Consider the following 14,544-nt stretch of genomic DNA (forward strand, 5'->3'; position numbering starts at 1 on the left):
AACCCCCACCTTCAAGGACAGGAACGTATTCAGACCTGTGTGAACAGGTCTGAATTGGCCATTTAGTATGTACAGTAACAGCAGGCAAAACATTATATTGAATTCACTGAAATAATGTCAAGTTACACTAAGGTCACGTACGTACAGAAAACAAGTGTACGAGATATAGAAAATTGCTTTGAAAACTGTTGTTTTTATGATTGGTGAGCATAGGAAAAGTTTAATAAAGTGGACTGAGCCAGTTTTGACCAATGTACTGTACTAGGCAAGATTATAGCTGGTGTTCCTTTAAGGTGGGCACATGCTATACCAGTTTTGTTAATGACATGCACGATCACAATATCATTAACGATATCATTGTGCATATCCTTCTAGGTCAGCCCCCAATATTGTTATAGATAACCCTTATTGTCTAAACATGCAGTCAAATCTGATGATATCGTCAGTGACTGCATGTTCGGCAGGAGTCCAGGCATACCTCCCAACTTTTAACCTGAAGAAATAGGGACACTCGCGCGGCGTCCGAAAAGGGGGCTGGGCGTATGCAAATGAGGGCACGGCTTATGCTAATTAGCCGCGACCTCATTTTCATACGAGAATAGACGCTGTGCGCATGCGCACAGCGTCTATTCTACTAGATTGGGGGGTCAGCGGGACAGGACCCGAAAATCGGGACTGTCCCTCTAAAATCGTTACAGTTGGGAGGTATGGGACTCCAGGTGACGTCACCAAACAATATTGTTAACAATATCATTCCGTGTTTAACCCATGGATCGTTTTCTTTGTGACACCACCAATATTATTAATGATATTGGTAGTGCCGCATATCCTATAGTGTGTACTTGGCATTAAGGCCCCCATACACTTGTGAGATTTTGTCAGATTTGGCCCAACTCAGACAGCTTGGACCAATTAATCTGACAAAATCTGATGATGACCAACATGACAAGGACCCGATGCATGCCCGTGTGCGCATCAGGTCTGACCCAAGAGATGGATCCTCCTGCACATAGGATCTATCTCATCTGGTCACTCATGCACATATTGGGGGACATTTTCCCTCAGAAAAGTTTAACAAGTGTATGGGGTTCTTAGACTGCTGGTGAAAATGGGTTGACGATGATTTAAGTATACAGAACTAGGCAAGCCACATAATTATATAATGAAAACCTTGAGCAAACAGTATCCCCCAAATATTGTACCTAGTGTTAAAAACCCAATACCAATCATGATCCCCTAAAATACAGTACCTAAGTAGTGTACCCACATGTATGATTAAAAAAAAAACTATTACCAAACTTAACAAATAATTTACTCAAAGAATTTATCATTAAATTAAAAATAAAAAAAAACACACAAAAACAATCAAAATTATATAACTACATTTTTACGTAGAGGAAGAACTGCTTCTGCTCCTCCCCATTGAGAAAGATGGTAGTAAATTATTACTAACCCTCCCGGTGCTCGTAATAATCTTCCGTAACTGCAAGTGGTAGGGTGTTGGGGATGACTCCCTTGATTAATGAGAAGACAAGACATCCATGTTGTAACTACTGCGCTTATGAGTGATACACGTAACTGTTTAGGGTTTGTACATGTTCTCCACCTATGAAGACTCAGGAGCATACCTCCCAACTTTTGACTTGAACAAATAGGGACACTCGCCCGAAAAGGGGGCGGGGCGTATGTAAATGAGGGCGCGGCTTATGCTAATTAGCCACGACCTCATTTTCATACGAGAATAGTATAGCATGCGCACAGCGTCTATTCTACTAGATTGGGGGGTCTCCCAACTGCCACCCCCCGCAGCGGGACAATGCCTGCCGCGGGTGGGACAGCGGGACAGGACCCGAAAATCGGGACTGTCCCTCTAAAATCGTGACAGTTGGGAGGTATGCAGGAGACCTGCATTTTCCACATAATTATTTTATTGTAGACAGTTAATACACAGATATAAAACATATGTAGATGTATCATGTTGCCTGTTTTTTAGGTTTCCGCTTTATTCCTTTTAGATGATCATGCATTAATATGGTATACCTGATGCTGTAGTTTTATCAACAGCATATGTGGTTCCAATGAATATGCATTAGTTTGACATTGAATAGATTTCGGGTAATGAGGTTTCACACTATGGTGTTAAATCAGGCTTCAAAAATGAAAACTGGTCGACACAGATTTGCAGTAAATTGAGACAGTGGCCCATATTCTGGTTGACTCCCAAGCCTTGCAAGTCCACGGAGAGAAATCAACTAACTGCCATGCTACAGGCTGTGCTTTCTGAGCCAGCTTGAATTTGAGGGCGTGTAAGAGCTCTGTGCGAATCTGAGTTATGCATATGGGGAAAGGAAGCCTGTTTCTGATGGTTTTCTAGCACCTGGCAGGGAGCTGGTGCAAGTTCCAATACTAATGATAACGACCTCAGAGGCTCATCTACAGTTAATAGTTGCCTTGACAGTCTGCTTGCAGGTGTACTGATCTAGTATTAGCATATGATAGTTAGGGGGCTATTTAGACCTGATCGCTGGGCTGCTAATTTGTAGAAACATGTGATCAGGTTTCGCATCCCTGCCAGAGTGAAATCCCACCTATGGATGGCCATTGTTGCCTTTTGCCATCGGTGGTTGCCACAGATGGCAAAAGTGCAACTGGCCATCGATAGTGTATTACTATTCAGCTGATGACCATCAATGTTTTTACATATCGATGGTCATCCATTTTCCTTGATTGATTGGCCCATAAATATGGGGGCGGCGCTTCGCGGGTTTTGGGGCAGAGCTATGCTCCATTTCCCGGCCCCTTGGGAAAAAACAAAAACAAATCTATTTATTTAAGCTTGACATTGATGGTGGAAAACCATCTGGTTCTCCCCCATCGATGGCAAAACTATTCGACATCGTCCATAAACCATAAAAGCTTGTGAGAATATCACAGCTGTGCAATTAGCTGCAAATCTATTCACAACAGCTCACCATCAAATAATTTTTCCAGTGTGTGTGCAATGTGTGCGTAACCCAGGACCTACTCAGCCAGTGCGATAGAAATAGGCTGATTGAGGCTGGAGCTGATGTCACACACCCTAAAAATACCTCAGCAGGCCTGCATTTTCACTGATACACCCAGCAAAAGTTGGCTTCCTGTCAGTCAACTGCCAGCGATTAAAAAGATCAGTGGCGTAGCTACTGAGGGTGCAGTTGCTTTGGGGCCCGATCCGTCCCCAGGACCTGCTGCTCCCCCCTGCATCCAATTACACTGCACTGCATAAAAGGTCACCAGCATCGGAGATCTAAGGATTTCTCCCTCCGTGCGCTGGAGACCTGAGCTGCTCTAAAGCCTCGACTACCCCCGCGCGCACAGACGCCGGAGATCCACCCGCCCCTCTCCCTGCCCAGCAGTCCTGGCACCTCCATCCAGAGGCGTAGGGAGGGCGGAGCCACCGGAGCTCATGCTCCAGGCGCCGATTGGCCGAATGGCGCCGTCGGCCCGCCCCCCCTCCACAAATGATGCCTGCACTACAAGTGTCACGCCGGGCAGTGTGCGCAGCGCCGGCAGCTGCCCGGCTCAGGTCCTGCACTGGGCTGACTACCGCGATCGGAACTCTCGGTTCCGATCGGGTAGCTCATGGAGCCGGCAGCAGCAAATGAGGGCTGCGGGTATTATCAAAAATGGCCGTGGGAGGAGGGCTAGTATGCATGACTAGCAGAAGCAGCTCCTCCTCCCATGTTTTTCCTAACAGGCAGCTCAGCAGCAGCAGTACAATAGCCCATTGTAGCCCTGCCCCCTTGCGGCTATATCCCGTGATTCGTGGGTCTGTCGCGAGGAGAGGGGGTGAATCTAAAATGACGGGTGTTTCACAAAATAGCTTCATATTGGCCGCGCCCCGTCCTGTCAACCCGCAAATCACTGGAGTGTCCCGTGGGGGAGGGGCTAATGATGAAAGTGCTGATACCAGGCTGTGGCACTCCCGAATTTTCATCTCAGGGCAGTCTTCAAATGTGAGTATATGTGAGCTTCTGTTGTGTATGTACACAGTATGTATATATTTTATGTGTGAGTGTGTCTATTTAAGTTATTGAGTGTGTGTGTGTGTGTGTGTGTGTTCTGGCAATACTGCTAGAAGTGTTGCTATTGCTGTTATGTTACACTCCATACCCCCGAACATTAAGTGGATACTGTTTTTTAAACTAGTGTGTATATTTATGTATGTGTGTATCTGTATGTGTGTATACAGGTGTGGGTGTGTAGGTGGTCTATGTAACGTGTGTGTGTGTATATATACAGGTATACAAATCCTGCATTTGCCCGTTTGTAGAGCTAGTATTTAAAATTTGCAAGTACCGCCAGCATGTATGTAGAAGGGACTGCAGCAGGAATCTCAGATACCTGCTGCGATCCCTCCTGTCCCACACGCAGCTGCATCCCCCATAGGTTTTTATGGGGGATGCAATGCTGCCCAATGTACCAATATCTGAAGCATTCCGGATATTTTGTCCCGGAACTACCGCCATCTTAGAATGATGGTAGCCTATTGTAGCCTACAGGCTACACCCTGCACTGCCAGCGGGGCAGTTTGATCAGCTGTGGGGAAGCGCTGATCCTCTTGTACCCGCAGATTCCGTTACAGCGTCTTATATAGCGCAGCAGATTACGTCACAGTGTCTTATATAGCGCAGCAGATTCAGTTACAGCACCTTATATAGTGCAGCAGATTCTGTTACAGCGTCTTATATAGTGCAGCAGATTCCATTACAGTGTCTTATATAGCGCAGCAGATTCCGTTACAGTGTCTTATATAGCGCAGCAGATTCCGTTACAATGTCTTATATAGCGCAGCAGATTCCGTTACAGTATCTTATAGAGCTCAGAAGATTCCGTTACAGTGTCTTATATAGTGCAGCAGATTCCATTACAGTGTCTTATATAGCGCAGCAGCTTCCGTTACAGTGTCTTACATAGCGCAGCAGATTCCGTTACAGTGTCTTATATAACGCAGCAGATTCCGTTACAGTGTCTTATATAGCGCAGCAGATTCCATTACAGTGTCTTATATAGCGCAGCAGATTCCATTACAGTGTCTTATATAGCGCAGCACATTCCATTACAGTGTCTTATATAGCACAGCAGATTCCGTTACAGCATCTTATATAGCGCAGCAGATTCCGTTACAGTGTCTTATATAACGCAGCAGATTCCGTTACAGTGTCTTATATAGCGCAGCAGATTCCGTTACTGTGTTTTTTTACGTTTTTTCCTTTCAAATGTGACATGCCAACACATGTTAGCCACGCCCCCAATTCATTACCGGGGGGGGGGGGGGGGCGCAAAATATGCCATTGCTCCGGGCACCATGGTGCCTAGCTACACCGCTGCCTCCATCCTCCAGCAGCTGGCACTGCTCCATGTGTGAGGGGATGGGGAAGCAGTGCTTGTCTTGCCTCCTGGCTGCTCCCGCACAGGGAGTGCTTCCAGCCTGGCAGCCATCTGTTTTGTAGCAGCTCATGCTGGATTCCAATTCAGGATTTCCCCTTCACCATATGCCTGGGTCCGCAGACCTCACTAACACCATGCAGCTCATTAATCATCAGATTGGTAAGTGCCTGTGAGCGTTATACCCACCTACCCCCCAGTGTGTGACCCCCTGTGTATATCAGACCTTATCACCCCCTACCCTCTTTCTCTGTGTATGACTCCCTCAATTTTCTTTCGTCTCAGGTGTATGCACAAAAAGTGGGGATTTCCAACCACGGGCGCAGTCTGAAGTCTTATGGATCCTCCTGGATTCTCCTTAGCGGTGTCTCGACCATGTAAGGGAAATTCAGAAGGAAAGGTCGTGATTACTACTACCCAAAGTATAGTTTTACTGTAGTAAATATATGACGTGTTTCTTGTAAATCAAAAAGGAAGCGTACCCTACTTACAGTAAGCAGGGCAGCGTAAATACACGTAGCGGTTTCTTTTTTCTTTTCCTTCCTTTTTTCCTCTTATCTTCTTTCTTAGATTTTTCTTCCTTTTTTCTGTTTTCTCTCTTTCTGCGGACCACCTCTCACAGTATATACCTCGGTATTGTAGGAAAAGTACACAATATGTATAGTTAGTGATTTGTTCTCAGTGTGATGGAAAATTAAAGAGAAACACCCAGTGGACGAATGAAGTGAAGAGGTGGTGATTGGATCGTACCTTACTCACCAAGGTAAAGGTAAGGTACACATATAAGGGTTTCTTTATTTTGGAGAGGTTCTAATACACTTTAAGGATGATGGCGTACCCCTACTCACGTCAGTAGGGATTTCTTTACACCCGTAGCGTGTTCTTTAAAGGGGCTTTGACCTTGGCCGGAAAACCGCAGTTGTTCTCTCCAGGATGTATGGTGATGTGTATACAAATATAATAAAAATGTGTTAGATCTTAGTGGGTCTCTAAATCCTATGTGAAAAACACCCGGTGCTCACATGAAGTGGAGTGGTGGTAATCGGATCGTACCTTACTCACCAAGATAAAGGGTAAGGTACATATATATATATATATGTACCTTACCCTTTATATATGTACCTTACCCTTTATCTTGGTGAGTAAGGTACGATCCGATTACCACCACTCCACTTCATGTGAGCACCGGGTGTTTTTCACATAGGATTTAGAGACCCACTAAGATCTAACACATTTTTATTATATTTGTATACACATCACCATACATCCTGGAGAGAACAACTGCGGTTTTCCGGCCAAGGTCAAAGCCCCTTTAAAGAACACGCTACGGGTGTAAAGAAATCCCTACTGACGTGAGTAGGGGTACGCCATCATCCTTAAAGTGTATTAGAACCTCTCCAAAATAAAGAAACCCTTATATGTGTACCTTACCTTTACCTTGGTGAGTAAGGTACGATCCAATCACCACCTCTTCACTTCATTCGTCCACTGGGTGTTTCTCTTTAATTTTCCATCACACTGAGAACAAATCACTAACTATACATATTGTGTACTTTTCCTACAATACCGAGGTATATACTGTGAGAGGTGGTCCGCAGAAAGAGAGAAAACAGAAAAAAGGAAGAAAAATCTAAGAAAGAAGATAAGAGGAAAAAAGGAAGGAAAAGAAAAAAGAAACCGCTACGTGTATTTACGCTGCCCTGCTTACTGTAAGTAGGGTACGCTTCCTTTTTGATTTACAAGAAACACGTCATATATTTACTACAGTAAAACTATACTTTGGGTAGTAGTAATCACGACCTTTCCTTCTGAATTTCCCTTACATGGTCGAGACACCGCTAAGGAGAATCCAGGAGGATCCATAAGACTTCAGACTGCGCCCGTGGTTGGAAATCCCCACTTTTTGTGCATTGTATCGTTTTTTCAGTTATTGGGTGATAACTGGGGGTCTGTACAGTCCATAGGCAGCATAGCGCCACCACAGGTCATTTTCTATACTCTTCGAGAATTGTCTCAGGTGTATGCCCGCATGTGTGTGACACCTTGTCCCCCCTATCACCCTAATCCCTGGTGTGTCCCCACAACCCCGGTGTGTGACTCCCTCAAACCTCAATCATCCCTGCTGTACCCCCTGTCCCCATGTATGTTACACCTTGTTCCCCCTACCACCCTCATCTCTGGTGTGTGACCCAACAACACCTGTATGTTTGTGTGTGTGTGTGTGTGTGTGTGTGTGTGTGTGTAACCTTGTCCCCTTACATCTTTCCTCTCCCAGTGTCAGACCCCCTTTACCTCTATCCCTGTGTGAAACATTCTCATCCCTACCCCCTAATACACAGTGTGTGTGACCCCCTGTACCCCCTATCCCTGTACGTGCGCCCTGTAGCCCACTACCCCTGTGTGTGTGTGTGTGTGTGTGTGTGTGTGTGTGTGTGTGTGTTAAATCCTGTCCCTCCTACATCTTTCCTCTGTGTGTGTGTGTGTGTATTATGACACCTTACACCTGCCAAACATCACCCTCCCGTGTATAACACTGTGTACTCTCCTAACCCTGTGTGAATGTTTTTGTGAAACCTTTTATCCCCAGACTACCCTGTACAAGGGGGGCCCTCTTAAAATTTTGCTATGGGGCCCAGAGATTTCTAGTTACACCCCTGAAAAATATGCTGGCTTATATTGCAGGATTGCCTTGCACATGCGCACTGCAAGCCGTAGGCATGTGCAGACGATCGATAATCGTTGTCCTGCAAATTCGCAGATGTGCGATCAGATCTAAATAACCCCCTAAATCTGGCTTCTTCGTCTGCCTGCAATTACAGTTAATTTGCATGCAACGCTGAATCATCCAATACATTCTGTATAGTAAATATATACTGGGAGGTTTGAATTGAGCAAATCACCCTTATTATCATTATTCTACTTGAAGTACATGTTTTGCTGATGTAACTCACCTTTGTTACTATTTATGCAGCTGTGGAATACCTTTTGCAGCGTGTGGAGTTATATTTTACCAGTGACCTTTGGAGAGTCTAAATTAAGTCTTCTGCTTTCATATAACAATATTCCAACATGTGCCAGCATATCACTTTCCATGGTTCAGTCTGTTTATACTGAGAGACTGTTTCAGAGTCTGTTGACTTGTGGCTCAGGGAAAATCATACCACAGATTAATCACTGAACCCTGGAGAAGGACATAGACTCAGATGGATTTTCAGCACAAATAATACATATTTTATAATTCTGTTTTAGATTTCGCAGCGGTATATATTATAACATATGCAAAACATTAGATTCAAGTATTGGCCCTGAAACAGAGCTCCCACACACACCTCTTTATTAAACTCAATCATTTTTCATATCCAGCTATATTTTTACACGTGGATTTGTGTTCTGTTACACTACTTTAAAAGCAGTAAGACCTATTATGATCACAATAGCATATTATGCACATATAAGCTGTTTTTAATAACAACATGACAATGATGATGGGACGACAATGATGGATTTAGAAAAACACTGAGATGGCATGGATGATGCCTGTACTTGTGGGATTGGTCGCCCTCTATTAACCTGCAGTTAGACACAAAGGGCGGTAATCAATGAGGCTGATTCGCCATGTTTTTATGGCGATTTTGTGCTGTTTGGCGAATTTCTGACTAAAACGGTGAATCACCCTATTCAATGACCAGATGGCGAATACATTTGAAGGTTTTTTCGCCATGATTCACCGAGTAGCAATCGCTTTTTATGGAGAAGTGGAATGTGAACTTTTAAAATAAAGTGTTTTGTTTTTTACATTTGGTGTAAAAAAATCAGGAATTTTATTCTGAGGAGGGGCATGCTATTTTTATTCATGTGCTGTAAGCACATGAATATATATTTAATTAAAAAAAAATATATATATTTTTTTTTACACAGCGGCCAGCAGGGGGCGCCGGAGCCGAGCCGCTCATTAGATATTCATATATTCACTGCACCCGATCGTTACATATGCAAGATCGGGTGTAGTGAATATACCCGGTCCCCTGCTGGCACCCCCGGGGGGCAGCCTGTGCTGCCTGGCACCCGGGGAGCCCACCTCCCCCCCACATACGCTCTGGGGCAGGCAGAGAGACTTCCATCTCCCTGTCTGCCACCGTCCTCAGGCGTTCGCCGCAGGAGCTCATATTCGCCGGTCAGGGGCAGCGAGCCCCTGACTCGTTGAATACCGGAGCCGGCGAGGCTCCGGAACGTGGCGAATGTGCAGCAAATCCTAAACAGGATTCGCTGCACCTCGCCGGTATTCACATTGAATACCGCCCAAAGTTTACTGTACCATTGCAACCTATGGAGAAAACTTTAAGTGATAGCCCAGTCTCAAAGAGCCAATCACAAAAATTATTGTCTCAAGGGTTTCACATTTTTTTCTTTTATATGCTGAAACTCCCCGCCCTTCTGCCCATCTAGCACTTACATCATACTCCATCAGATAAAGGATCCCATGTTCTGTTTAGCATTTCCGGTCCAAATGAAGCATTGCATGGGTGCACCAGTGACGTCATGGCGCCAGAGGCTGGGGACACAACCAGTTGAGTATAAAACTGTAAAGATATTTCAAAATACGGAATAATCCATTATCCAAAATGCTTCTGGTCCTGAGCATTTTGAATATGGGATACTGAACCTGTATTGTGTACATGTGTACACTTGAAGGCAGAGACCCCTTCAGCTTTGATTTGCACCCCTTTCATCTGTCCAGGGGTATTTCTAATTAGCATGGGTTCCTGGCATATCAGACTGCATATTGGAAAAGGCAGTATGAATAGTAAGTCCTGAATACATATATACAATTTGACAATTTTTGGGATGAGTTTGGGGAACGGGGACCCCTGGGCTAGGCTGGCCTGACTGCTTTGGGGTATCATATGGTAACACTTCATTTACCAAGTTTTTAACACCTTAATTATTACATCTCCCTGATGTTACACTTGCTAATGTAACACCTTTTAAAACTTGAACCTCTCACTAGTGTGATGCCTTGGGGCTTGTGCTGTCCTGGGAGATTCCATGTCCTGTACTTGAACATCAGATGAAGGCAGCTGGTTGCTTTTGGTGGGCCTGTGTTTTTGGCCAAAAGTATGCTAAGCATCTTAATTTGACTCAGTTACATTGTAGAATGTACTGTACTGTAATTATTCTGCTTAGCAGTGTTTAGCACTTGAGCAGCGAATTTGGCCCTGTCTCCGATGGTGAGGGTGTGTGCATAAGCGACTATAGTTTGCTTGGCAATTTTCACATCTATTTTGACAAATTCACTTGGCACTCAAATGGTTAAGAGAGAATCGGCCCCATGTGCATTTTCTGTATGGGCCCTCTCCTTTGGCATCATAGTATGTGTAGGCTGTGGAACACTAGTGCTAGTAAACTTTAGCACTGTGCTAGGGTTTACTGCATGCCCCGGGAAAATGGCATGATGCCCATTTCCCTGTGATTTCCTAACTGTGCATGCCCAAAACAGCAGAAAAATTGCTATGGTGCTATTTTCCTGGTGATTTTGCAGGGCTACCACTGCCGATGCTGGACTCTGGAGAGTGAGTACCGAATAAATAGATGCACCCAGAGGCCCTTGTGCACGGCACACACTGCACCCATTCTAAGATAATTTCTGTATCTAGAATGAAGAATAATCGAAAGTCTAAAAGGTGCATTGTTAATTATGAGCATACCTGCTGATCATTAACGATGGTGTATGATCTTCCCTGTATGCAGGAAGATCATAGACCAATCTTTTGTGAAGTGTATCAAATTATTTTGTGCGTACGCATGATGAACGATTTGATACACTCATGAACGATGTCGGAAACATTTCGTCATCGATCCGAGTGTATGCACCTTAATGGAAGACGTTTGACACAATCTACTGCAGTGGTACAGAAAGGGTTAACTGTGATAGGTGCGCACACAGTGCTCTGCAGCAGCCTATTTCAATTCAAGGTGTTATTCTCAAACCACCTTACAAAACAAATAGGAATGTATACAGTTGATTACCCCCAGATGGCGCACCAGAGACATTGACAAGCGTCTAGCGCAAAATGAGATGAGATGGATTCTCCGGTTAAATACCCTCGTTCCCGAAGGTTTAAACGGTGACTTTGAATTGAAACATTTCTTAACTTAAATTAAAGTCTTTTTTTAATCCTGACCGTGGCCCTTATTCTGATTGACGCGTACTTTACCGCATACTTTCGGATCGCGTCTTTTTACGGCGTCTGCGCATGCGTGGAGAACGCTACGCGCATGTGCCACGCCTTGACTCCGTACCTGTTCGGGCAAATCCCGTACAAAACTGGTCACCGCAATCATTCGTGAAATATGGGCGTATTATGGGCATCATGCGGAATGACACATGGGCGTAGTTTCAAAGTGGGCAAAACGGGGCGGAAACATGGGCGGACACGGGGGAGTACACTTATGTTGGGGGGCGTACATTCGGATAGCACTCCGAATGCACGCGAACAAAAAGGGAAGAAATGTGCGGTGTCCAAAAGGCCACTATTGCTTTGCGGACACCACTCGTTCCTGCGGGAGGCGAACGGACCGCCTAATGACTACAAGCATTAACACCTGAACCCAATAAAATCGACTCCTTTACTCATTACTCACTAATAGGACGCTTGTCAGTGCTTTAATTGAAACCATTGCTGCTTCAAGGAAACCTTACTAATCACCCACATATGCTGTACTTCTGACACACTTTAAACCTGCTAACAATGGACATGACTGAATATTAATACTAGCAATACACATGTGTATGCGACATGTACTAATTAAACCACACAATTGTTGTAAAGTAAAGAAATTTATTTATATACATTTCACAGTCAATGCCACTGTGATGCAATGACAAAAAAATAAAAATACCAAAAAAAAAAAACCATGGCAGGAATGTACCAAAATAAATTATAATACAAAACAAATATAATTGTACACAGATGGACTCCAGCACCTCCTATGTGCCACTGCACATGCAGCCAGTGGGAAATGAGGAGGCTGCTGGCCCTTCTACAGCAGGGCCACCTGCACCTGACCATTCGACAGCAGGGCAACCTGCACCTGGCCCTTCTGCAGCAGGGCAACCTGCAGCTGGCTCATATGCACCATCAGCAGAATCATTTGGAACACAACCGGGGACTTAGCAACATCACTTCAAGTACAGCTGACAGTAATGGCAGGCAAAAGAGGGCAACAGGGGAACCAAAAAGGACATTTGAAGCAAGGGCTCATCTGGTTACCCTCAGCACGTGATTGGACATAAGAAGCTGACACACACAGTACAATGGAAGATTTGGGATGAGATAACGGTGGCGATTAATGCAGCCACAAGTTCATTTTCGACCACGTTTGGCCTTGGTAGGCTCCTTGGCCTGTGCAGCAGCTCTTCGGGCACGGCCAGATGCTGGGGCAGGTGGAGCAGATGCTGGTGAGGGGTTGGCTGGTCTACCCCTCCTGCCAGCAGGGAGTGTTGCTGGTGGTAATGCACCAGAAACGGATGACATTAGGACCCTGTTGCTGGTAACTAGCTCCACCATAAGCTCATTATGGTGGAGGAGGAGATCATTTTGGCGGGTGGCTTGCTCGGCCAGCACCTGAGCACTTGCAGCCATGGCCTGATGCGCCTCAGCCATGGCCTGCAGGCTCCCAGCGATGGCCTGCTGGGTGCTGACCAAGCTCGCCATGATCTCCTCGGTCCTATGCATCCGTTCTGATGCCAACTCTCCCTGCTGGTTTATGTCCCCAAGCATCTGGGCCAACCTGGCCAAATCGGCTTGGGCCGATGGCTGCTGCTGCACAGGCCTACCACTGGGGCCAGGTGGCACGGACTCCTCCACCTCCTGAGCAGAGTCGTCACCAAGCAGTGGGGTGTCTGTGGAAAATGATAAACACAATTAGGACACATTCTAAGATAATTACTTGCACAAGTTTATGGCATGACAAATATTTACCTTCAATAAAAGACGCAAACACTTCAGCTGGGGCCTCCCTATCCATCGTGCTCACCCCCCTGACCTCCTCAAGTGATACACAGCTCTCGGCCATCAACTCCAGGGGGGTGAACTCTAGCCCTGATGGCATGGGCCCGGCCCCAGATGTCTGGCTGTGTTCCCACCGCTTGGTCATCTTCCTCTTCAGGTTGGTTTTGAAGTCCTGCCACCTGCAATGTAAGTTGACATATTAATACATGTCACTCCAGATGTTTGCTGTTGCTGCCATTGCTCTGTGCTACATATTACGACATGTGCTTAATGTCCAAAAGATAACATTACATGCAACTATGATATCAACCGTTACAATACACATTCACAATCACCCTACTCTAACTCTCAACCAAATAACATGTCAATAATGTCTGTGTATGGTAACAACCTCACCGGCCATTTGCAAAATCCATCTAAGCATGAATTCAATCATTACTTGTCTATTACTGGGCACATGTATCACAAAACAACTTGCCTCTTCTTGACATGGTCGGCCTCACGAACTTGTGGCGCAACTTCATTAATCTCTGCCGTTATCTCTTCCCAAATCTTCCATCTGCGTGTGTGTGTCAGCCTCTCTGATGGACACTCAATCAAATCACGTGCTCGGGGAACCAGGATGGCAAGCTCCTGTGCTTCATATGCCTTATTTCTTGTAGTTGGTTCCTCTGTTGCCCTCTTTCTCCCCTTGCCACGTCCATGGCCACGCCCCCTGGCATGTGTCGCTGCACTTGAAGTGCTGGCCATGGTACTATCTTGTGAAGTCCCCGGTTGTGTTCCAAAAGATTCTTCTGATGGTGCATATGAGACAGCTGCAGGTTGCCCTGCTGCAGAAGGGCCAGGTGCAGGTTGCCCTGCTGTAGAATGGTCAGGTGCAGGTTGCCCTGCTGTAGAAGGGCCAGCAGCCTCCTCATTTCCCACTGGCCGCATGTGCAGTGGCACATAGGTGGTGCTGGAGTCCACCTGGTCAAATAGTTGCTGCAGCTCCTGGTCCACCTCTGGTTGTGATCCAGACATGTTAGCAACAACATTGTCACATTCTAATACACCTTTATATACTGTTTGTGTATCCTGTTTGGCGGACATCAGCGGCAGCTGCGTT

The 14,544-nt window shown here is 45.5% G+C and overlaps 1 protein-coding gene across 1 annotated transcript in view; it reads left to right on the forward strand.

The window, feature by feature from the left end:
- The window catches only part of AK3 (adenylate kinase 3), a 52,323-nt gene that overhangs the window by 991 nt on the left and 36,788 nt on the right, over nucleotides 1–14,544 (forward strand). The window lies entirely within an intron of this gene.

Source organism: Crinia signifera, chromosome 1 (assembly GCF_055691185.1).
Source record: "Crinia signifera chromosome 1, ASM5569118v1, whole genome shotgun sequence".
In the NCBI taxonomy this organism is placed as follows: domain Eukaryota; kingdom Metazoa; phylum Chordata; class Amphibia; order Anura; family Myobatrachidae; genus Crinia; species Crinia signifera.